The sequence below is a fragment of the Papaver somniferum genome, chromosome 4, assembly GCF_003573695.1.
Source record: "Papaver somniferum cultivar HN1 chromosome 4, ASM357369v1, whole genome shotgun sequence".
Taxonomy (NCBI): Eukaryota; Viridiplantae; Streptophyta; class Magnoliopsida; order Ranunculales; family Papaveraceae; genus Papaver; species Papaver somniferum.
Genome location: NC_039361.1, coordinates 147,907,412 through 147,931,607, shown reverse-complemented (window position 1 = coordinate 147,931,607; position 24,196 = coordinate 147,907,412). Strand labels below are relative to the sequence as shown.

Genomic DNA, 24,196 nt, shown 5'->3' with positions numbered 1-24,196 from the left:
TGGAAAATAGTAGTTTCGCGACCTCCAAAGCAAGTCATATATACGAGTTAAATGACTTGCTTTGGCGGTCGGGAAAAGGGTCGCTGTTTTACGTGGCTACACGGGTCGCTGAACAACCTATAACAACAACTGATTTTAATGGTGCAGGGGTTATGACTGACAATCATCAGTCATAGATATAGATTTTAATATTAAAAAAAACCAGATTCAACTGGCTGACTGAATCTGTTTGGCCTGAATGAATCTGACTAAATCTCAAATGAAAATCAAATCAATGAAACTGAAATGAAACCTGCACTCAAATTTAAAATTCCTTTTCCATTAATCAGTTAATGTATTCATTACACAATTTATAACTGAATTACACTTAGATTCAAAATCATATAGATTCAAATTCTGAATTCACAATACAAATCCTAATAAGTTCAAGGTTTAAAGAGAAGAGCAACTAGCCCCAATAAGTTCAAAGTGTCTTAAATAAAAGTGCAAACCAGCAAAATGATAAACTTCCTGGTGTTGAACTAAACCCACAAACTTGATACACCTGCAGTAAAATAAACTAACCCAACACTTCATAATGGTGCACCTGAAGCCAAAGAAGTTGCACAAAAATGGATTCAGTTGGCACTTAAGTTGGAAAGTTACAAAAAAGTTAAATTCTGATCAGGATCTAAGCACTTAGAGCAACTGCAATGGACGAGTAAACCTATAATTATGATCCAGGGACGAAGCGCAACGGGACGGAGTAAAGACTAAAATCTGGACCAAAACCAAATTCCAAACCATATTTGGTCTGGGACCAAGACCAAAACTATATATAGTGGAGCGGAGGTATAATCACCGTTTGGCATCGGGCGTATATATAATCTACGCCTGTTGTGAAACGTACGTAAAGTCACCGCCCCATAAAGAGGCGTGTATATAAGTTACGCCCGGTTCAGGCGTTGATAAAATGTTCGCCCGTTGGGACGTTGATAAAGTTTACGCCCCACGTCAGGCGTTAATAAAATGAACGCCCCATTCAGACGAAGATTATACAAACGCCCCAGCCCGGCGTTGATATTCTTAACGCCCCACGCCAGGCGTTGATAAAGTGTACACCCCATTCAGGCGTTGATATAGTTAACGCCTCACGCCAGGCGTTTATATAGTTAACGCCCCAGACAGGCGGTGATATAATTAACGCCCCATGCCAGGCGGTGATATAATTAACGCCCCATCCCGGCGTTGATATAGTTAATGCCCCACGCCAGGCGTTTATATAGTTAACGCCCCAAGCTTGAGTTTAAAAAAAAATACTTAGACAAAATTGATTTTGAAATTTTTTTATACCGTTGGTAATTTGACCGTTGAAGAAAATGGAACGTTGAAGAAAATGGAACGTTGGATAATTTGGAACGTTGGAAAGTTTGGAAGACATTTCGGTTTTTTCGGAAGAAACACCTATATATACACATGAGATCCTGTGACATTTTCCCACGACCAATACTTCAAACTATCCACACCAATAAGAAGAAATATTGTTTCTGCTTTCAAATCAGTTGGAACATTTTCACGGATTCGCTTACAATAGCACCAAGAGTAGCACGAGGTCCAAATTTTACGACAATCGAAGATGTAACAATGTGTAAAATTCATTTATCTATATCTCAAGATTCTAGTGTTGGAGCTGATCAATCAGAGGCGACGTTGTGGACTCGTATCAAGGATGATATTGAACTTCATTTACCTAATAATCCAGAGCGGTCTTGGAGTTCTTGGCAAAAACGATATCAGGGAATAAGTAAAGATGTGGCGTTATTTTCGGCAAAAGAGGCAGAAGTTGAAGGTGAATATCATACTGGATGGGGTCCTGAAAAGAAGGTAAGCATTCTTGATTTTTCCAACCATTGTTTTCTAATATTTAATAAGCGCCCATGTACTTAAGTGTTTTTAAAAACATTAACAGCTTGAAGAATTTAACAAGAGGTTCAAGGAATGCAACGATGGGAAAAAAATTAAGCACGAAGAGTGCTACCAAGTTGTGTTAGAAAATATAAAATATAATCGACGATCGACTTTTGTATTCGATACGACGCATGATTTGGAAACTTATGAGAATAACGAGGAAGATGATGAAGGACCGCAAACAACAACTCAAGGAGAGACCGGTAACAACACAGATGGGGGAGACATATAGAACACATATCTTCCTAAGATGGGGAAAAAAGCAGCAAAAAGATTGAAGAAAACAGGGAGAGAGAAATCCAGTCACCAAGAGGAATTGATGGGAATAATTATTAAAGAACAACAAAATTTCAATACTCATTACCAAGCACAATCAAGATTCAAGATGGAACAAAGAGCAGCAGAGTTTGCAGCAAAACAAGCTGAACATGCTGCAAAAATAGCCAAGCAAGCTGAAGACGAAGAATTTCGCATCATTATGATGGATCTTGAAAAAATGGAACCTGTACAACAAGAGTACTTCCGACTTCGCAGGGCGGACATAGTTCGGAATAAAAGAAACCAATCTTAACACAAAGGCGGAATAGTTCAAACCTTAATTATTTCTCCTATTTAGTGATTAGTAGTATTATTAGTATTATTATGTTTTAAATTTCTTAGTATCTGAACAATTAGCATTATTATTATGTAATTTTTGGATTTTAAATTTACTTCCGTTGATTTGAATTAAATTTCTACTTTTTTGAAACATACGACCTTAATTAAAACTTGAGGATGTTTACATACAAAGAGATAATAAAAAGGAAATGACAAACGACAATTTTTAATTCCCATATTCTGCCCATATATATTCGATCAAGTCATCACGCAAGCGAATATGTGCATCTTTGTTACGCATTGCACATCGGCGTTGCTGAGCTCTAATTTGGGAAAACTCGTCACTATTGCCTCTTAATATATTAACCGGTGCTGCGTTGCTACGTTGTTCATAAACAGGTGGCCAGTCACCGGGTAGACGCTCATCCTCGACTATCATATTATGTAAGATAATACAAGTTTTCATGATATAGGCAAGCACATATGGATTCCACATTCTTGCAGGTTGTTTGATGATTCCAAATTGTTGTTGAAGTACACCAAATCCCCGTTCAACATCTTTTCTTGCACCCTCTTGCATCGATGAAAATATTTCCTTTTTCCTACCCACCGGATGTTTAATGGCCGTAATAATAGTAGTAATCTCTGGGTATATTCCATCACCTAGATAATACGGCATATCATATGAATGTCCGTTCACCTCATAGCTCACCGGCGGTGCTTTTCCTGTTACAAGACTTCGAAAAACATATGAACGGTTCATAACATTAATATCGTTGTTAGAACCGGGCATACCAAAAAAAGCATGCCAAAACCATAGGTCATACGACACCACTGCCTCCAACACGATACTTTCGCTCCCTTTATACGCGGTGTAAGCCCCAGATTCTGCCGACGGACATTTATCCCATTTTCAATGCATGCAATCTAGACTACCCAGCATCCCAGGAAATCCCCGGTCTTTGTTTTGCTTGAGCAACAGTTCAATATCACCAGCCGTTGGTTCACGCAAATATTCTTTCCCATACAAATTCACAATCGTCTTACAGAACCTACGAGTAGCTTCCAGCACAGTTGTTTCTCCTATGCGTAAGTACTCGTCTATTGCATCTGCCGCACATCCGTAAGCTAACATTCGTACTGCTGCTGTTACTTTTTGATGAGGGTTTAATCATAAAACTCCACAAGCATCGGGATTTTGAACAAAATATCTGTTTGCATTGGTAACACCTTCCACTATCCGGTTAAACAATTATCGACGCATTCTAAATCTTCTGCGAAAAACATTGGGTGGTTGGTTTGGGTACGGAGAGAAATAGTCGTTCCATAGAAGTTCAGCCCCTGACTCACGATCTCTTGGTATTCTGATACGAGTTTGAGGCCATTTTGAATTTGTAACAAGGACTCCCAAACTAACGGCCATGTTATTTTGCATAATTGCTATTGCATCATCATCCGAGGAATAAAAACTACTATTAGAAGAAGAAGATGAAGAAGAAACAGAAGAGCAATAATGAGCGGTTTTCTCATATTGTTCAATTGCTATATGAAGCAGAAGAGATGTATTGTTATTCATATATTGAGTGAAACCAGTCTTTAATTTATAACCCATTTTCAAGAGCATTAAAAAAAACAAAAATAGATATTTTTTTGGGTTCACGCAAATGTGTTTTCCAAAAAAGATAAAGTGTTTGTCAGTGACCTGATATGACAATACTATATATGATTAGACTATACTATATATGATATGACTATACTATATAAGATAAGAAAAGATAACTCCAAAGACAGTTCATCTAAATAGTCATAACAAATTAACCCTTCATATTATCATTATCCGAAGTGGACGATCTTGGTGCCACAAAAGGCATGTGCGTTCTCGGATTGGTATTGACTGAGGACATTGTTGAAGCTGATCCCTGATTCATACCACTCCAAACTTGTGATGGCAGGGTTTGGGAAAAGGAACCGTATCCAAGCTGAGGTTGGACAGTGTGCGGCATACGGAAAAGAGATAGTTGTTGCTGCAAATCAACGTTCGCATTATTTAGCCTTTGTATTTCTGCTTCTTTCGACATGATAACGTCCATCCTCTCCTTCGTTTGTTTTAATGTAAATTCGCGAAATTGTTGATTAAAATCAGCATTTTCTTGAAATAATGTGTAAGCTTCATGCTGTGAAGAAAAAATAAAATATATAAGTACAAATATACCAACAAAAATCGAACGTACAATAAAAAGTCGAAAGTACACTTACGTGGGATAATAGATGTGGAGGAGGGATATGTACATGTTCAACAGGTTGTTCAATTGGGACCGTATACAAGTCACCGACATACCCATATGTTTGGGCTTCCCAAATAGGATGAGTCACGTAATCTTTGGAGTTGGTTACCATTGTCCAGTATTGTAAATATATATCATAATCTTTAACAACTTGCACTATCTCTGTTGCATCGACCAAACCTTCTTTTTTTAGGCGTTCGGCTTGAATATTGCCAATATCCCCTATAACTGTGTGTAGTCTTATAGGAACAGCGAAAGTACAATGGTTTTGCCGCCAACACCTTTCACCAAGATACATGTTGTGCTGTACAGTTAGAAAGGGAATAAGAATTTAGTAAGTATGTTATATAGGAAAAAAGTATGTTATATAGTAAGTATGTTATATAGAAAAAAAGTATGTTATATAATAAAATTTACAAATTAACTCACAATGCCCATGTAAGAAAATATATATCTCGAGTCTGATAGCCGCGTAGCCGTGCATCCCATATCAGATGCAAGAACTTGTCTGTATGATTCCCATGGGCGCCATGTCACTTGTTCAGCAGTAAGCTTACTTAGTAAATCCATACAACGGAAAATATCATTTGTATTCTTCGGTACATTCCATTTAGAAGATACGGGCCATTTTTGTTCTGTACTCGCCTCTGGGATTTCTGGTCGACATATGCCCAGGTATTCATACCCCCAAAACTACTCCATCAAAATAATTAGCCAATTTAATAACTTAGCAACAAAATAAACAATGAGAGGAAAAATAACTAGATTGAAAGAATACCTCTAATACTTGGAATGGACCACATAGTGCCTTCTGTCTCCTCCCAGATAAACGGAGTGCCGCATACAATTTCGAAAACGCAGCACCACCCCAGTCATACGTGGATACTACATCAAGATTTTCAAAAGCAGCTAACCATCCAGCATCAATATAAGTCTTTGCATTAGAAAAGAAAAAATGTCGCAAAACATACATGAAAAAGGCAATTGCTACTCTATGAGCAAGGGTGCTATCATTTTCAGCCGCAACCAACTTGTCTTCGATGAAATATGACCTTAAATATTTAATTGTAATTGAATTTGAAACCCACGACGGTGCTTTTGGACAGAGTGTGACATCTTGGATATCTGGAAAGATATGCTCACGAACATGTTCAAATTGGTACTTCCCCGAATCATAAGGAACATCAGGCCCATCACCGATACTCAGTCCAGTCAACATGAGCCAATCTAGGGGGTGAATCCCATCTCACCAAATGGGAAGTGAAAAGTGTTTGTTGTATCCCAAAACCGCTCAGCAATATAATCAACCATTGAATGGTTGGTTTCGCTACATTGTATGTCCAGTAAATTTTGCCATCCCGCTTTTTCAATAATATATTTAGCTCTAGGACAGTGTTGTGAAATAGTTTGATAGTGATGAATTACCGATGCCAAAGATCCACGATGTTGATACTTCAATTTGTGCTCCCCTGTAAATGTGATGTCCGTAGTAGCGTGCGGTTTATCATCTTGCAGTATAGGAAACCTACCTAACCGGGGAATATCAACCTCCTTAATTGTACCAGTAGCGATTAAGTTATAATCCTCTTCGGCTACAGATTTTTGTTTCTTGTTCGTCTTCACACGACCATTGAAACGCGCTGTGAATTTGTTCAACATTTGTGCACACACAATATAGATGCAGTTACATTATTAAAAGACCAACCCTCATTAACGAATATTTTTATTAGTCCATCACCATTTATATTCCAAATACTATAAATCCTTAACACAAACCATATCAATTCCAAATTCTATAATTCCAGAAACACAAATTAAATCGTCACCGATGCATTTCCAAAATCATTACAAGATTCCACAACCCAATTTAATCACTTCAAGATTCCATAAAAATCACTAAAAAATCAATTCCATACTCACGCAATTAGCTCTTCTACATATGTAACTCCCAAAATTTACATAACTACAATTTACATAACTAAAATTAATCACCTCAAAATGCAATAAAAAACAATACAAATTCAATTATTGGTAACCATATTCACATACAACATGCAGAAAACCAATAATTAATCCAATAATTTACATAACTACAATAATTTACAATAATTTAAAATTAATCCAATAATTTACATAACTACAATTATTGATAACCATATTCACTAAAATTAATTACCAACAGACAACATGAAGAAAAACAATAAAAGGAAGCTCTCAATTGAAATAGGTTGATTGAAACAGTTGAAGGGTGAGAACTATTTCCCACATAATCTACATAACCACGGATTTTTACAATACCCAAAAATAATAAATCAAATTTTTACAATACCACTGTGGAAGCTCTAATAAATTTTAGTGAATAGATTATAAATCAAATAAAAATTTACAATACCCACAAATCAAATTTTTACAATACCCACAAATAAATTTTTACAACCACTGTGGAAGCTCTAATAAATATTAATCTCTATAAAAACATAAAACACACATACCCAATTTTTTCACATACATATTAATCTCTATAAAAACATAAAACACACATACCCACAAATATTAATCTCAAATTTTTTTAAGCTCTAACTATTTTAAAAAAAAATTTAACCAAATTTACATAATCATCAAATATGGTTTTTTTCACATACATATTAATCTCTATAAAAACATAAAACACACATACCCAATTAAATTTAACCAATTTCATATTCATATTTGTTCGTTAAAACCAAATTTTAGATAAACCAATTTTAACAAATAAAACCCTAAATAAATTATACAACAATATGGATAAAACAAAAGAGATTAAGAAAAAAAAAACATACCTCTTTTGTAACCCGGGTTCATCAAGTATCTTGGTTTTTTCTTTTCTTTTACTGCTCGTCACTGTGATGTTTTTGTTAAGAAGCTGTGTTTGTGGGCGGTAGAAACAAAGAAACAAAGAGGAGGTAGAAAAGAAAAGAAGAAGACGGAGAAGATTAGGGTAAAGGGAAAGTGAACACGTGGGCTATACGTGGTGGTTAGAGATTGGCCGGGCTTTAATGCCACACGTGCTAGATACGTGTGTTAATAGAAGTCCAACACTATACGTACGCCTGCAAACCAAGCGTTGATTATACGTACGCCTGAGAGAAGAAGAGGCGTTGATTATACGTACGCCCCACGTCAGGCGTTGATTATACGTTCGCCTCAAACAGGCGTTGATTATACTTACGCCTCAAAACAGGTGTTGATTATACGTTCGCCCCACGTCAGGCGTTGATTATACGTACGCCTGAAACAGGCGTTGATTATACGTCCGCCTCAAAACAGGCGTTGATTATACAAACGCTTCATTCAGGCGTTGATTATACGTTCGCCACACCAGGCGTAGATTATACAAACGCCCCTTCTCCGAGCGTGAAATATATGTACGCCCCACAACAAGCGTATTCTTTATCAACGCCCCACAACCAGCGTTAACTATATCTCCGCCCGGCCCAAACGAAGATTATACCAACGCTCCACATGCAAGCGTGGATTATACATCCGCCCGACTAAATATACTCCACTGCCTTAACGTGACACTACAGACTAAACTCAAATTTGATCGTTTGTTTTGGTCTTTGATTTTTGGTTTTGATCGTACCACTGTGAACGCTCTTAGCAGACTCAACTTGAACATCAGAGACACCTGCCGGATGAGATGATAAATCTTTTGGATACACCACGCTTTAAACAAGTGTTTCGTTCCATTTGTTGGTAGTTGTATCCACACCATCTTTGGCTCAGGTACTCTTCCAGCTTCAAACCTACTCAATCCATCCATGACAAGAAACACAAAGATAACAAAAAAGTAGTGTTTATGCTATTTGGGTAATATAGATCCAGAGTATATGGGAAAGGTAAAAGAAAATAAAGATTTCACCAGAGTTTTGACTCGTGCATGTTCAACAAGTGTACAAGAATCATCACGAGTTCACTAATTGTTTCTTAAGTCTTCAAGACGTCTAGGTTTCACAAAGATAACGACAAAAAAGTCAAGACAAATTAATAAATGAAAAAAATGATTCTCTAATCACACAAATAATTTTGCACTTACAGCTGCATCTACTGGAACAAACTGCATCTAGGAGAATACAAATGGTATTTTGGAGCGACCTTTGGGATTGTTAGCAGTCAACTGAAATATAACAAAACAAAACATAACACAAGACAGTTCAATGGTGCGCGGCAAAAAAAAAATTGTTTTTGATATGCAGAACTTCACCTTCTCTTATCACTTGCTTCAAGATTTAAAAAGCAACTGTTTCGCCTTGTTGGAGGGTCATATCCTGCAACGAACCAATAATGGTCAGACCATAAATTGAAATAGTGGATTACACTTACAATGCTCCCTATTTTGAACGCCAAGACTGCCGAGAATCATAATAGCCACAATCATAACTAATTCAGCGGGCCGTCATTATTTGAAATAACTGAAGTGGAACATTTACTAGCAATACTCAGAAAAGCAAAAGAAAGTAGTAGCGCATGGACTTAGAACAATAAGGAATGGCGTAAAGAGAGAAAAAATAGTGACTGACCATGGACTCTTCTTCGCCTTCACCAAATCGTAGTGCAAGATCACATAAATCTTGTGTTGTGGATTCAACAGTCATGGGATCGCCATATGAGAACTTGTGGTTCTGATAAAATAACAAATTATCAATTAGGTGATATAGATGATTACATGGGAGAGGTAAAAGGGAATAAAAACGTCACCTGAGTTTCCACTCGTGCATGTTCAATAAATGTATGAGAATCAGCAATTAGTCCACTCATAGCCATTTGGAATATCACTGATTGTGACCATACTCATGTATATTTTTTCTTTATGCTTATCGAATTCCATAATTTTCTGCACTCTACTAGGCTCCTGAAATAGATAAGGAGGATAAAGATGTTGCAATTCCATAGGATAAGCAACATTTTCATACAACTTTCACCAGCTTTTAAGGATCTAAACTATGAAATCTTAAGATAATGCCGATGACCCATGGATAGGAGTCAAATTTGTGTCAAAACCAACTAATTATTGAAGGTAACAAAAAGAAGAACCGAATTACGTATGTAACCTAAAAATTAGAACCATTCATTAAATTACCCAATATCATTTATCTAGTGTCCTGTATCCAATAGTCCACCTTTAGAAATCAGATTTTTTGAAGCTCCATCACAATTTTCAGTTTATATTGCAAAATTTATAAGCGGCCCATACAAGTGGCATTGGCAAGTAAGACTTATAGCTTACTATTACTAATATTTATAAGCTAACCATCACAATCACAACACACTTTATACAATCCATTACAGTAATAATATGCTTAAGGACTTAGGTAGAGAATCCTTTCTAAAACTGGCACAAACATAGAAACTCCAACGAAGGTGCATGATAACTACTAACACATTCTAATCAGTTTGATACACATGTCGAATTAAAAAAGGGTCCGACAAGTGTTAAATGTTGGAATTAAGTCCCAAACTTTGCAGTAACATAACCATATACTGAACATAGAATTGAACCTAATATTAGCATACTCAACAACACATTTGAATACAATACCATACATAGCAAGAATGCACTATATACGATTTATACTAAAACAGACGGCTAACAAGGAAATAGATAGAGAATAATCAGATTTGTGTGTAACTATTAAACAAAAACAAATCTATGAAACAAAGAACAAACCAGCAATGACGAAGTCATATGCTTCTCAACAGCAAGCACTACTTCTTATTTAGTCTTTAACCAATAATCAGATTTGTGGGTAATTATTAAACATAAAAAAGCTATGAAATAAAGAACAAACCAACATAATTGGCGAAGTGATATGCTTCTCAACAACAAGCATTACTCCTTCTTTAGTCTCTAACCCAATTGCAGTTAACCCAAGCTACAAACAAACAAAAACCCAAACCAATCATGACCATAATCACAGAAATTAGGTTACAAAAATTTGAGTCGGAAACTAAAAATTATGTCTTTTTAATTTTTTGGTTTACCTTAATAGCTTTAATCGCATACCCAACCTAAAACAATCTCCCTTCATGTGAGAAATTATTCACACCTCTATCATACTCAGTCCTACACAGGACAAAAATCACCAAAAACATCAAAATCTATCAAAAAGAAGCAAAATAATAATAAAGAAAAAAACTAGATTTGAGAAGTAAAAGGCATTTTTTCACCACATCTTCAACTGTTTAATCTCTTAAAAATCTGCAAAAAAAAAAAAAAATATCGATAGTAAGTGAAGCGTAGATATATATCTAAAAACATACTCCCTCCGTTCTCTTTTAATAGGCCACTTTCTATAAATAAAAATTTCAAAAAAATAGGTCAGTTTCCTAATTGGGAAAGTCAAATGTTATTTTAATTTTTGGGACCACTTTTCTCTTAACTTCTTTTGATGACAAGTGTCATGTGGACCACTTCACTTTAATTCTTTTGCTAACAAGTGTCATGGGGACCATTTCATGTCACTTCTTTTATTGACAAGTGTCATGAGGACCACTTTAATGATTAATTATCTTAATTTCCTTAAATTTCGCTAAAAACAAAACTGGCCTATTAAAAAAGAACGGAGGGAGTATATTAGAGCTAAAAATTCAGAGAATATTTTGATGAATGGTAGTAGTGATAAGTATGCAATCGGAAATTAGCTAGGATTTGTACCTCTTGATCGTTGAAATAGGGACTTAGGGTTTCTGATTGCGATGATAAAAATAAACAACGATTGGGTTTTGGAGTTGTTGATGGAGAAAAGGGGATGTTGGTCGATTGTGAAGGATTTTTTTTTTTTTTGAGAAGTAGCAGCAGCGGAAACAAAAGATATTACAGAGAGAGAAATAAGAGCAAATGTTGCTTATCCTATGGAATGAGACACAACAAGGTTGTTTGATTTATCATGTTTAGAATCATCAGATCTGGTTTTTTCTGGCAATGGCGAGAGAGATCTGTTAAAGGAGGAAGAAATAGTTTTTTTTTCTTTGGTTATGTTATGAAGAAAGCGATGGAGAGACAGATAATAGAGGAGAGATGATGAGACAATAGGAAAGTTGACACCTCGAAAATTGAACCGTAGAAAAATCAAAGTTTATCAGTCGTGTCATGGGTTGAAAAAATGAGGGTTAAAATGGTAAATATAATACGAACCGTTTTAAACGCTGAGTTAATGTTCCGTGTTTTGACCACATCAATGACCGTTTTGGTCAATCGAAGGTCAAACTACGGTCAACGAGGGTCGTGGATGTGGGTTGAGAAAACCTTGTTTTCCACTAGTGTCACTTGAAAATTACTTGAAGCTAATGGTATGTGTGAGATTACCATTGTAATCTTCGAAGGATGTTTCAACGATTGAAATGAGAGTTATGAACAATTAACTATGTCTGGATACAACACGGTATGCATACCTAATATGTGAACTGTATTGTGATAATTCAGGTCCGGAACTCTTGTTTGCGTACCTAGTATGCGAACGAATTTACCTGAGAAGGTCCGGAACTCTTTTCTGCGTACTATTATGTGAACGGGTTTACATTGGTCCGGGACAGTTGTTTGCGAACCGGGTTTGCGAACAGGTTGACTAGGCCAAGGTCTGGAGTTGCTGTTCACGTACCTAGTTTGCGAACACAGTGATTAAGTTCTAAAACTGGTTATGTATGATTCTCGTACTCTTGAACTAAAACATTTATGATTTAAGGAATGCAAAGTTTGCAAACCGTGGCTTAATGTTCATGAATTGATTCTTGTATAAGTACTTTGTAAGATTACAAACCAATTCGATTTTTTTTCAATTTGTTCATGTATATTTCTATGAGATAGTGAATAATTGAACAACTCTATTTGAAACACAATTAAATCCATTTTATTCTCTTTCATGTTTGATTGATCGTCATATTTGATCTAGAAGTGTTTGATGAATATGGTTAAGTTAAAAGTGTTCATATGGCTAACTTCGGTTAATTGTTATTGAGCCAACTCAATATACACGTTTAGGTATGGTTACCCATATCTAAATGAAAGTATATTTCATTTGTGTGTAACAAGCTAAGATCATTCAACGTTGGAGATTGATTACTTAATTTCTAAGCAGACTTAGCTTGAATCTTAAATCAGAAGTTCATCTAACGATGAATATTGAATGCTTTGTTACTAAGCTATCTCAGCTTTGATTGTAAGCAACCCTGGTTTGAAAGGCTATATAAGGGAGAACTCTAGCAACTGGAAAACCTAATCCCGACACTTCTTGTATCCTAATTGCAAACTAGAGTTGATTCTCCTTTAACCCGGGTTTTTCCAAAACCATTATAGAACGACTTGAAGACTTCATTTGGGATTCGTGAAGCCAGACCCAACTATTTTCTCTGTAGTTGCTTATTCTGATCTTACTTGTTCTATCGTATTGAGTTTTATATTCTCTAAGATTTACTCGAGATTTATCTTCGATAGGTAAGATATAAAAAAGTAATCACAACAGTTCTTCGTCTCAGACTCTTGTGATTCCGCAATAACTTTTCATGTTAATAAGTTGGGTTATTGTGAGGTGACTAATATTTCTAAGATTTTCTTCGGGAGTATAAGACCGGATTATTAGTTGGTTTATGTTTACCTTGATTTTATCAAAAGAGGGAACAAAAATCTAATAAAGAATAGACATATATGTGGGAGAAATATTTGTTTATAAGTCTTCGACTTTGAGTCGTAGCAACTCTTAGTTGTGGGTGAGATCATCTAAGGGAATCAAGTGCGCAGAATCCAGCACAGTCTAGAGGCGTAAGGAACACGATTGTAACTTAATCGGTAGGATACTTGGTTAGAGATCACCTACATTCCAGTCCAAGTTAACTTGTAGTAGGCTAGTGTCTGTAGCGGCTTAATTTAGTATGGTGTTCAATTTGGACTGCGTCCCGAGTTTTTTCTGCATTTGGGGTTTCCTTGTTAACAAAATTTCTGGTGTCTGTGTTATTTCTTTTCCGCATTATATTTGTTTATATAATTAAAATATCACAGGTTGTGCGTGGTTCAATCAGTTGATAAATCCGACCTTGATTGTTAGATATAACTTGATTGACACTTGGGCATTGGTCTTTGGTACCGTCCAAGTTATTTCTCATATCAATCAGGCTCACAGATTTCTATCTATTCGATTTGTTGTTTGTAATGAGAAATAGAGATAAAGCTCTTTAATATCTTTCTTGATTCAGATCGTTTTTAAGTTTTTGCTCTCGGAATTATATTGGAGTTTAGTCCATACAGATTGCCGAACGAATTATTGGGTGTGGTTGTTATACCCCCGCTGTTTCAATTGGTATCAGAGCAGGCAAACACGCTAAGACCTCATAAGTATTTAATACTATAGTTTCATGTATATAACTTCACATGTTATGTTATCAATCTAAAACGAATTGAAAGCAACGATATAGAAATGGAAACAAGTCAACTCATGTATTACTAACCTCAAGTGGAAGGATGATGTATTTGTCGATATCGATAGTTTTCGGATTCTTTAGGTCTTCAGAGTAATAATTGTATGTCTCAACATTTCTGGACTTCCTAGGTTAATCTAACAAAGTTGACTCTAGTAATCTAATCAAGCGATTTATGGGTTTTTATACTAAAATATGACCAAAAAAACCTTTACATACCAACGCTTGGTGGGTTCAACTGAGCTGTGCTCTAACAAAGATCCATTGTTGATAATAAATTCGCAAGTTTTTTTTGATTTTTTTTAGCTAGGATTAAACTGGTTGCATCATGGCTTTACAAAGAAAAATAAATTATTCAAAAAATATCTAGGATGAAAATAAATTCATCCTTACTTAAATTAAGAAAAAAATAATAATTTAAAAATAGTTATGATGAAGCTGGATGGATCCTGGATTAAACTAAAATAATAAAAATTATTCCAAAAATTGGTAGGATGAAATTAGTTGTATCCTGACTTTGAAATCCATGCTACCAATTGTTCCAATATATATATATATATATATATATATACACTATCGTTTAACCCTGGCGTGCGTCATATTATGTAATTGGAATTCGTAAAGATACAATTTTGTTACTTGCTTTTGCAAGGAAACCCAGAACTACAAAATCTCAGCGAACATGTTTACATAAGGTCTTATATAGTAAGGGTACTAAACAACCATGGTTTAATAATTTATCCATCAAAACAATCAAGAATTTGAAGGAAAAAAACGTTGGTGCAACAAAATGAAACCAAAAATCATGACAGAAAAATCCAACCAACAAATCCGCATGCACTAATCAAAATCATGAATTAGAGGATATTTCGACAATAATTACATATTTTACCTTTCACTTTTGGGAAATAGAAAGAGTGAAAAAATCATGAATTTCTGATTGTTGTGATTCGAGATAAAACCAGTCCAAAAAATTATAATTCTAATAGTTAATAGCTTCAGGTAGCGATTAAAACCGAATATTTTGGCACAAATGAGAAATATGTACTTTCTAGAGGTAATCAACTATAAGGGATATACCCGCTTTGAGCTTCAACAGTTTGATTCATTCTATGTAGACCCGAAATATAAACCTAAAAACGGGTCATCTATAATATACAAAGACCAATCTAAAAAAAACATAATAATATAAATGCTAAAATTGTTGTAAATTGTATGTGGTAATACAAAAGTTTATAATTGAACTATGCAATCGTATTGAAGATGATCCAAATATATCTAATCCTCATATCAAATCAAATATAGGTACAATATCATAACGGGAAAAATCTAACAAAACCGTAACCTCCGCAATCAACTACATATATATATATCGATTATTAAAAATAAAATACTTCATTTGGATACCCAAGATTTCAAAATCCAAGTTAAAAAGATAACAAAGTTTATAGAACTGAAAATACCCAAATACAGAAGAAGGTAACATAGAGACGATTCATATGAACTTTGAAACCTGGCAATTTCATGAGAGCTAAGTTTATTACAGCAAAAATAAATAAATAATAATTTATCCAAATAATGCACGATCACTATCATTTTATTGAGGAAAAATGTCAGGCATGAACTTATCTTTTGTAGGTACAATCTATACTGCCACTTATATAAGCTAACTTAGCCAATACCATAACAGCACGGGTTCGATAAAAATATGTAATGTTCATTTTTTGTTACTATGTAAAGTGACAATCCCGATACTTATTAAATTGTCTTTTTTTTTTTTTACTGTAATAGAGTTTATGTTAACTAACACGAAATTAAAGTTGTCCACTATACAAAGCCCACCAACATCATAAGGACCACCTACCACTACTTTTCTTGTACCACCACCGCCCACCACCATTCATAAACACCTAACAACCACCACTATTATTTTTAGCAAATTCATTATATATTAATGGAGAGATATATATTTATTAGGATTTATAAATAATGAGATATATATTTACTATAAGAAATTAATAAAACACTAATTATAAAAAATTAATGGGACATTAATAATATAATAAGAAAATTAAGACTGTTAGATGTAATTCTAATTTTCAATGTCAGACATATAAAAATAAACAACCACAACCATCGATTTAGATTTCCCAAGAATGGATTCAGAGCATTGTTTATCCTGCCTAAGTTGTCCAAACTTTATACTATAAGCTTAACTAGAACTCCACCCGTGCCGCAACGGCACGATCTCCATAATAAGTTAAAAAGATTATGTCAAATTTAATACTTGTCGTTCTTTTGTTGACTCTATATAAACTGAACATTGTTTTTTATGTTTTTTAATTATTAGGTTTTTTCCTGAGAATTGCTAGGTTGACAAAAATATATGTCTCAAAGAAACCACCGAGTGAAACATGCAGTGGGACCAACTGAAAAGCTTCATTATCCCAATGGTAGATCCCATTACCCTACCAGCGTTCGATTTTTCTCGGGTTATTTTTCGGACAAACTGCGGTCAGCCTATAATTTTTTTATTGTTTTTATTATAACCAACTTATTTTCACATCAAAAAAATCAACCACAACTTCCATAATTATGTCGCTTGTGTCCTAACTTGCCCACTACCACACTGAACATGCACTACCACCACCAGAACCACCCATTACCACTACCTTTTCCACCTTCATCATTATCGTCACCAGATTTGTGCACCACCACTCACAAACACCACCTTGATCATCCATAATGTTTACTGATATGTGATATGGGACATATCCTAACAAGTCGCATATATCCCAAGATATGACTAATATCTTGGATCTTTGTTAGTTTTGGTATTTTAATTATTAAGATAATTAGTCTTTTTATTAGATTTATCCTGTTTTTATGAGAATAATATATTCTCTAGGCTAGTTTAGGAACATTCTAGATTTTTAGGTTTAATGCTTGGAGGCTATAAATAACCATCTATACTTTATCTTTGTAATCAGTTTGGATTAGCTCGTTTAATGAAAATACCATTTGGGTTTAAACATGTTTACTTCCTTGGGTTTTGAGATGGATTGATACCCTGCACCGGACCAGATTAAATAGGACGATAGCAGCGAAGGAGAATCACTTGTATGGGTGTTTGCAAAATTCCAATATCCATTAGTAAGTGTTACTTGGACACAATCTTTTGTGAAGTAGTTGATATGGATGTTTGTGACGTTGTACTTGGAATGCATTGGTTGTTTGATGTCCGAGCATTTTATAATTGTCATGATAAACACTTATAAATTCACATGGGGATGAACCAAGATCAAGCTGATGCCGGGTAAAAGACCACCAGAAAAATCGAAAGAGGTTGTTTTTAAAAGTGCACGTTATACAGAGTGTGAGGCTGAGTTCAAAAACAATCTTGGTGAAGTTGAACAGAACATTAATAATGATGTCCATGGAATTCCTCAAGTGACTAACGGCAATGAGATGCTTAAGGTTAGTCCTTCCCAGTTGGATTTAGTTGTGGAGGTAGTTCCCGAAAGCTCCTATGAAGATCCTTTTGCTAAGTTATGTACACTTACTTCCGTTGGATGCCGTCATGACTTCGCGTGGAACTGTTCATGGAAGTTTCTCAATGTTGGCAGTAGGCTAAAGCAAGGCCAAATTTTAACTTGGTGCATGCATATGAAGAAGAACTTGAAATTGAATTTTTGTGACGAGCACTTGGTGATTCGGATGCATAATTCAAGGTCAAATTGCATCTCAAGTGGGAGTGGAAAAACTCTTTTCTTCGACTTGTCATTTTCAATGTAAACTCGAGGCGAGTTTTGTCTCAGTGGGGGATCCTAATATGGAACATATCCTGACAAGTCGCATATATTCCACGATATGACTAATATCTTGGATATTTGTTAGTTTTGGTATTTTAATTATTAGGATAATTAGTTTTTTATTAGATTTATCTTGTTTTTATGAGAATAATATATTCTCTAGGCTAGTTTAGGAACATTCTAGATTTCTAGGTTTAATGCTTGGAGGCTATAAATAGTCATCTATCCTTTATCTTTGTAATCAGCTTGGATTAGCTCGTTTAATGAAAATACCGTTTGGGTTAAAACATGTTTACTTCTCTTTGAGAGTTTGATCATCTTGATCGTTATTTGTTATCTTGCTCCTGGATTGGAGTTTCTAGCATCACCGTTAAGGATTGAATTCTCCTTGTTTATCACCGTTGGGTCCTATTTATCGGAGTGGATTCTCCGCGTGTCGGTTGTTTTTAAATCGTTTCCACTATGCCGTATCAATATGATTATAAACAAATTTATTATTTATTTAATGAAAATATATTTATTAAGATAATTATAAAACATTTATAATAAGAGATTAATAAAATATGTATTATGATAAATTAATGACACAATAATGATGTAAACAACCACAACCATCGATTTAGCTTTCTAAAAAATAAATCCGGAGCGTTCTTTATCTTGCCTAACTTGTCCAAACTTTGTTCTATAATCTAGATAAGATCTAGCACAATAACCACCACTAACAACATCTTCAACTACAACAAACATAATACTACTACCACCACCACCTTCAATAGTAAGAAAATGCAACAAACTCCACCTTCATTGATTACCAAAAGCTTTTTGTTCTGGAGAAAGTCCATGTAGGCTTAGAAATTGAAGTGATTCTGTCTCATTAAAGTATAGCAGATTTTACGCCGTTTTTCCTGAGCCTTCTAGAGATATTTTCTCATAAAGATTTTATCTCATAAATATATGGCTAAGTTTCTATGCCGGGCTCGCGTGCCTGGGAAACCTGTACAGAGACAGTAGTAAATTCTTGGCACATTTTGTGCCGCGTTCAATTTTGGTACAAAGGATAGAGTGGTCACAACATAAATGGAATTACGCAATCGCGACCATTGAGGTGGGTATACCCACATCCCTGCGAGACAACGGGGCTACAGGGGGGAGTCCCCCTTTCACGATCCTGCTGCCTGCATAGCCACGGGAAGAAGTCCCCTCCTTCACAATATGCCAAGATGGTTTCACATGTTCAAAATTTCGAGGTACAATAATCGATACCTTCTCGATAGATAGGCACAGGAACCAAACAGATCTTTCCCGAAGACGAACATGAGACGACGCCAGAGCCATCACCATCAACATAAAAATAAATACGTAAATATGCAGGGTGAAACTATGAAAATATGTTTATTTGCTAGAATATGTAGGATAAAACCAGATACATTCCAACTATTTTTTTTTCGTTGGCAGAATATATAGGATAAAACCGGTTTCATCCAGATTTAAGCTAAGATGAAATAGATTTCAATTAGGTTTAATCTGTAGCTGAGCTTTATTATATATTGCTAATTAACCAATATAGTCAAAATTAGGGGTGTCGACGGGTCCGGGTCCTCCCGGGTATCACTAGACCCGGACCCTACTTATAAAGGTCGGGTCCGGTTCCTAACGGTTCCAGGTCCGGTTCCTAAATTTGTGGACCCAGAACCGGACCCGTTTAAATACCCGGGTACCCGTCGTTCCGGGTACCCATTTGGTCTAAAGAAAACTATAAAAAAAATCTCAAAAACTTAATATATTTCTCTTTTAAGCTTGGATTTAAGTAATTTTTATAAAAAATTATTATTATTTCTTATGAATGTACTAAATAAAGATTAAATGTAAGAGAAAAAATTTAAATGAGTAAAATATCAAAGCTAAAACTAGAAAAAATACTTATAATTTTGCTAAAAACATGAATAAAAGAATGAATAAACGGGTACCCGATACCCGCGGGTACCCAATGGGTATTACCCGTTTGGACCCGTTTAAATTTGGGTCAAATCGGATAATTACCCGCCGGGTTCTAAGTAGCTAATGGGTCCAACTTTAGGACCCGGAACCGGACCCTAATATACCGAGTCCGGTTCCGGATCCGGGTAATGGGTACCCATTGACAGCCCTAGTCAAAATACTAAATCCAAATAATACTCAATTTACATTTTAATAACCTTAAGACAGTGACGACCAGATTTAAGGAAGTTTAATCATGTACACACTTTTCCAAAGAGAGTATATTTGATATATTCATTTGATCAGTTGATCTGTTAATTGATGGCCTCAATACCCTTTATGTTTGGAATCTAAAAATCGGTATATCATATCAAAAATTTTTCGATATGTAAAGAATTTGGTGTTGGCGAGTTTCGAATCCAGATCACTGGTATCATCTGTCAGTGACTTTACCACTGTACTGGCTAGTCTTTTACTATATTAAGAATTTGGCGCCGTCACGTTTCAATATAATCTGCATATCTATCTATTACTATTATAAAGGGAACACCCCCCTTAGGCACTTTTCACCAACCGTGAATGAAGCTGTAAATTTTTAAAATCCAAAACTGCCCTTAATTTTGTAACTCTATAAAAAATCTCATCTAAATTAAATGAGGTTAAAAAGGTAAAAACGTAAAGAGAAATCATAACTCACGAAAATAGGGAGAGTGGGTCACGTAAAGGGCTAAAGGAAAACAAGTGCGAAGACCTATCCTTGGGCACTGTTCAGTGTTTTAATGATGCGAATTTTGGATTTCTAAAATTGCCCTTTGTCATGCCTGCACAAATCATTTGTTATAAATAAAAGTGAGGGCGTACTGGTAATTTTGATTTTGAATTGCACGTGCGGAACAGTCTTGTTATATTGAAACGGAGGAGGGAGGACTATATTATTTTACTTGTTTTTTGCATCCATAAAAAAGAAATTTGGGATTATTAGACCAATTTAGTGTTTCTTGTAGCTGTAGGCTTCACGTGTATCTGTAACAACTTAATAAAATGATTATTTAGAGCGACTGCAATGGTACGACTAAACTCAAAGATCAAAGACTAAAAAAAAAGACTAAATATGAGTTTAATTTGTATTGTGACGTTATGGGGAGAAGACCAAATTTGGTCGCGCGTAAAACAGTTTTACGCATGAAGACGGGCGGAAGTATTAGTTACGTTTCATTTCTGGGCGGAATTATAAATTACGTTTCAAACGGGCGTAAATATAAATCACGTTTGTTATCAAGCGTAAATAAAAATTACGTTTGGTAAGGGGCTGAATCTTAAATTCCGCCCGTTGATCAGACGGATTCCAAATGACCGCTCGAAGAAACGTAAATATAAATTCCGTTCGAGTTAAACACGGTCACACAGCACGTGTGAGATCAGACGGGCGGAATTTTTGTGTCCGCGTGATGAGTTGTACGGACGGACTTCTTCTGTCCGCGTGATGAATTTGTCAGACGTAAAAAATTATTACGCCTGAGACGGGCGTAACCAAAATTTCCGTTTCATTAGGGTTTAGGGTTATGGCGTACTCTCCTGTCCGTCCGATCAAATCGGGCGTAATCTTAATGAACCGCACCTTCCACCAATACTGCCTCTCCTTCCCAACCACAACCCATCTCTTCTACACGAGGCTTCTTCTTCTCATTTCATTTTCTTCCACAGTTCACAGTTCATATTCTTGTTTGCTTCACGGCTCCTCTTCAGTTCATATTCTTCTTCTCCATTCCCATCTACCAACCGTACAGATACCCTAAAAACTCCACAAAAACCCTAAAAACTCCATTACAAGGTATGTATTTTCTACTTTCTTTATTCAATTTGTGTAATAATAATATCATGTATTGTATTTTTTGTTCGAATTTATTTCAATTTGTGTAATAATATGCGCAGGTAATGTATTTTTTGTTCGAATTTATTTAGGGTTTTTACGTTGAAAATTGAATCATACTTTATTACTAATTGGATATTCATATTGGGTTAATCAAATCTTATTAAAATTGGGTTAATCGTAATTTAATTTAATTTTTTGTTTTATTTAATAGTTATAAATATTAATAATTGGATAATTCTTTTTTGTTAATTTAGTTACGTGATTTAATTTAATATATTTTTTTGTTAATTTAATTTCGTAATTTAATTTATTTTTTTGTTAATTATAAATAGTTATAAATATAGTTAATTGGATAATTATTTTTTGTTAATTTAGTTACGTGGTTTAATTTAATTTATATTTTTGTTAATTTAGTTTCGTATTTTAATTGAATTTTTTGTTAATTATAAATAGTTATAAATATAGTTAATTGGATAATTATTTTTTTGGTTAAATTTATGTTTATGGAATTTTATGATGTTGAAATTTTGTTCGGTTAAATTTATGTCTATTATGGTTCGTGGATTGGTCTTTTAATTATGAAATTGTATTTAACATGTTTGTGCGTAGAATGAACAAGTTTATATCGAGGTTTAGTGGTCGCCAAAAGACCAACAAGAGACAAAAATCTACCGAAGCTGATTACAACTTAATCTCTACCGGTCAAATTGAGGAGGTCGACGTCCCCGGGTTAGGGAGGTTTCCTATAGTGGAAGATGATAAGCCGCACGCTACTGAAGACATTACATTTTCAGACGCACCAACATTTAAGTTTAAACATCGTGGATGTCTGGCATCGGTAATTCATTATTATAAATTTATTTCAATACATTGTCATAGAGTTAAATATTTGATTGAAAAAGCGGGGTGGGAAAAATTGTTGAACATAGAGTGTAACGTTACCCAACATGCCGTTGTTGATTATATTGTTGAGAGGTTTTGGGATACAACCAACACGTTCCATTTTCCATTTGGTGAGATGGGGTTCACGCCATTAGATTGGGTCATGTTAACTGGACTGAGTATCGGTGATGGTTATGTAGTTCCGTATGATTCGAGCCTATACCAATTTGACTATGTCCGTGAGAAGATTTTTCCGGATATCACACAGGGAACAAGAGGCGCGTCGTGGATATCAAACTCAATTACAATTACATATTTAAGCTCATACTTCAAAGAAGATAAGTTGGTGGCGGCTAATGAAGATTCTCTCCTCGCCCATAGAATAGCAATTGCCTTTTTTATGTATGTTTTGGGTCAATTTTTCTTTCCTAATGCAAAGAACTATATTGATGCTGGATGGTTAGCTGCTTTCGAAGAAATTGATAAAATACAAGACCTTGACTGGGGCGGTAGTGCCTTTTCGAGATTGTATGCAGGTCTCCGACAAGCTTGTAGGAAACAACAGAAGGCACTAAGCGGGCCCTTCCAAATATTAGAGGTATTTTGGTAATCGATTTTATTTTAATTTTCAACGTAAAGTATATTTTCATTTAAGTTTATTTCCTTGGATATATTAATTTGATTCATTAATTTTATGGACTAGTTTTGGGGGTATGAAAACCTAGGCATATGTCGACCAGACATCTCAATGAACGGTAATGAACAGAAATGGCCTGTAATTTCCAAATGGAATGGAAGGAGGTGTCAGAATGATATTATTCGTTGTAGGATTTTACTGAATCAGCTGACGATTGACCAAGTGACATGGCACCCATGGGAATCATACACCGACGTCCTCAGTTCTGAGATGGGAAAGTCTGCTAGGAAGCTGTAGGACTCGAGATGGATATTTTCTTGGAATGGCATTGTGAGTTAGACATGATTTTTTATATTATATCATTAATATTAATCGTCAATAACATAGTTTTTTATTTTTCGTTATTTATCTAATTAATAACGTACTCACTACAATTATATTCCTTTTTTGGTTATACAGCATAATGTTTATTTAGGAGAAAGATGTTGGAGGCAAAACCATCCCTCGTTTGCTGTTCCCATGAGACTACATGTAATTATTGGGCATTTGGGTGATGACCAAGCAAAACTCCTGCTAGCGGACGGTTTTGTTGATGCAACCGAGGTGGTGCAAGTTGTGCAGTATGAAGTATATTTAGAGTATTGGAAAAAGGTTACTAATTTCAGAAAATATGTGACACATCCTGATTGGGAGGTCCAAACATTTGGGTACAGCGGTGACTTCTATTCTACCGAACTTG

At 35.1% G+C, this 24,196-nt stretch overlaps 1 long non-coding RNA gene across 1 annotated transcript; it reads right to left on the bottom strand.

Annotated features, from left to right (window-relative positions):
* Positions 1–304: 304 nt before the first annotated feature.
* On the bottom strand, positions 305–10,956 carry LOC113274344. Its single transcript, XR_003322964.1, has 9 exons — positions 10,851–10,956; positions 10,658–10,741; positions 9,567–9,720; positions 9,389–9,490; positions 9,073–9,136; positions 8,905–8,985; positions 8,731–8,812; positions 8,480–8,614; positions 305–586 (listed from the first exon to the last, which is right to left on the bottom strand). It is a non-coding gene; the product is annotated as an uncharacterized LOC113274344 (long non-coding RNA).
* Positions 10,957–24,196: the final 13,240 nt, after the last annotated feature.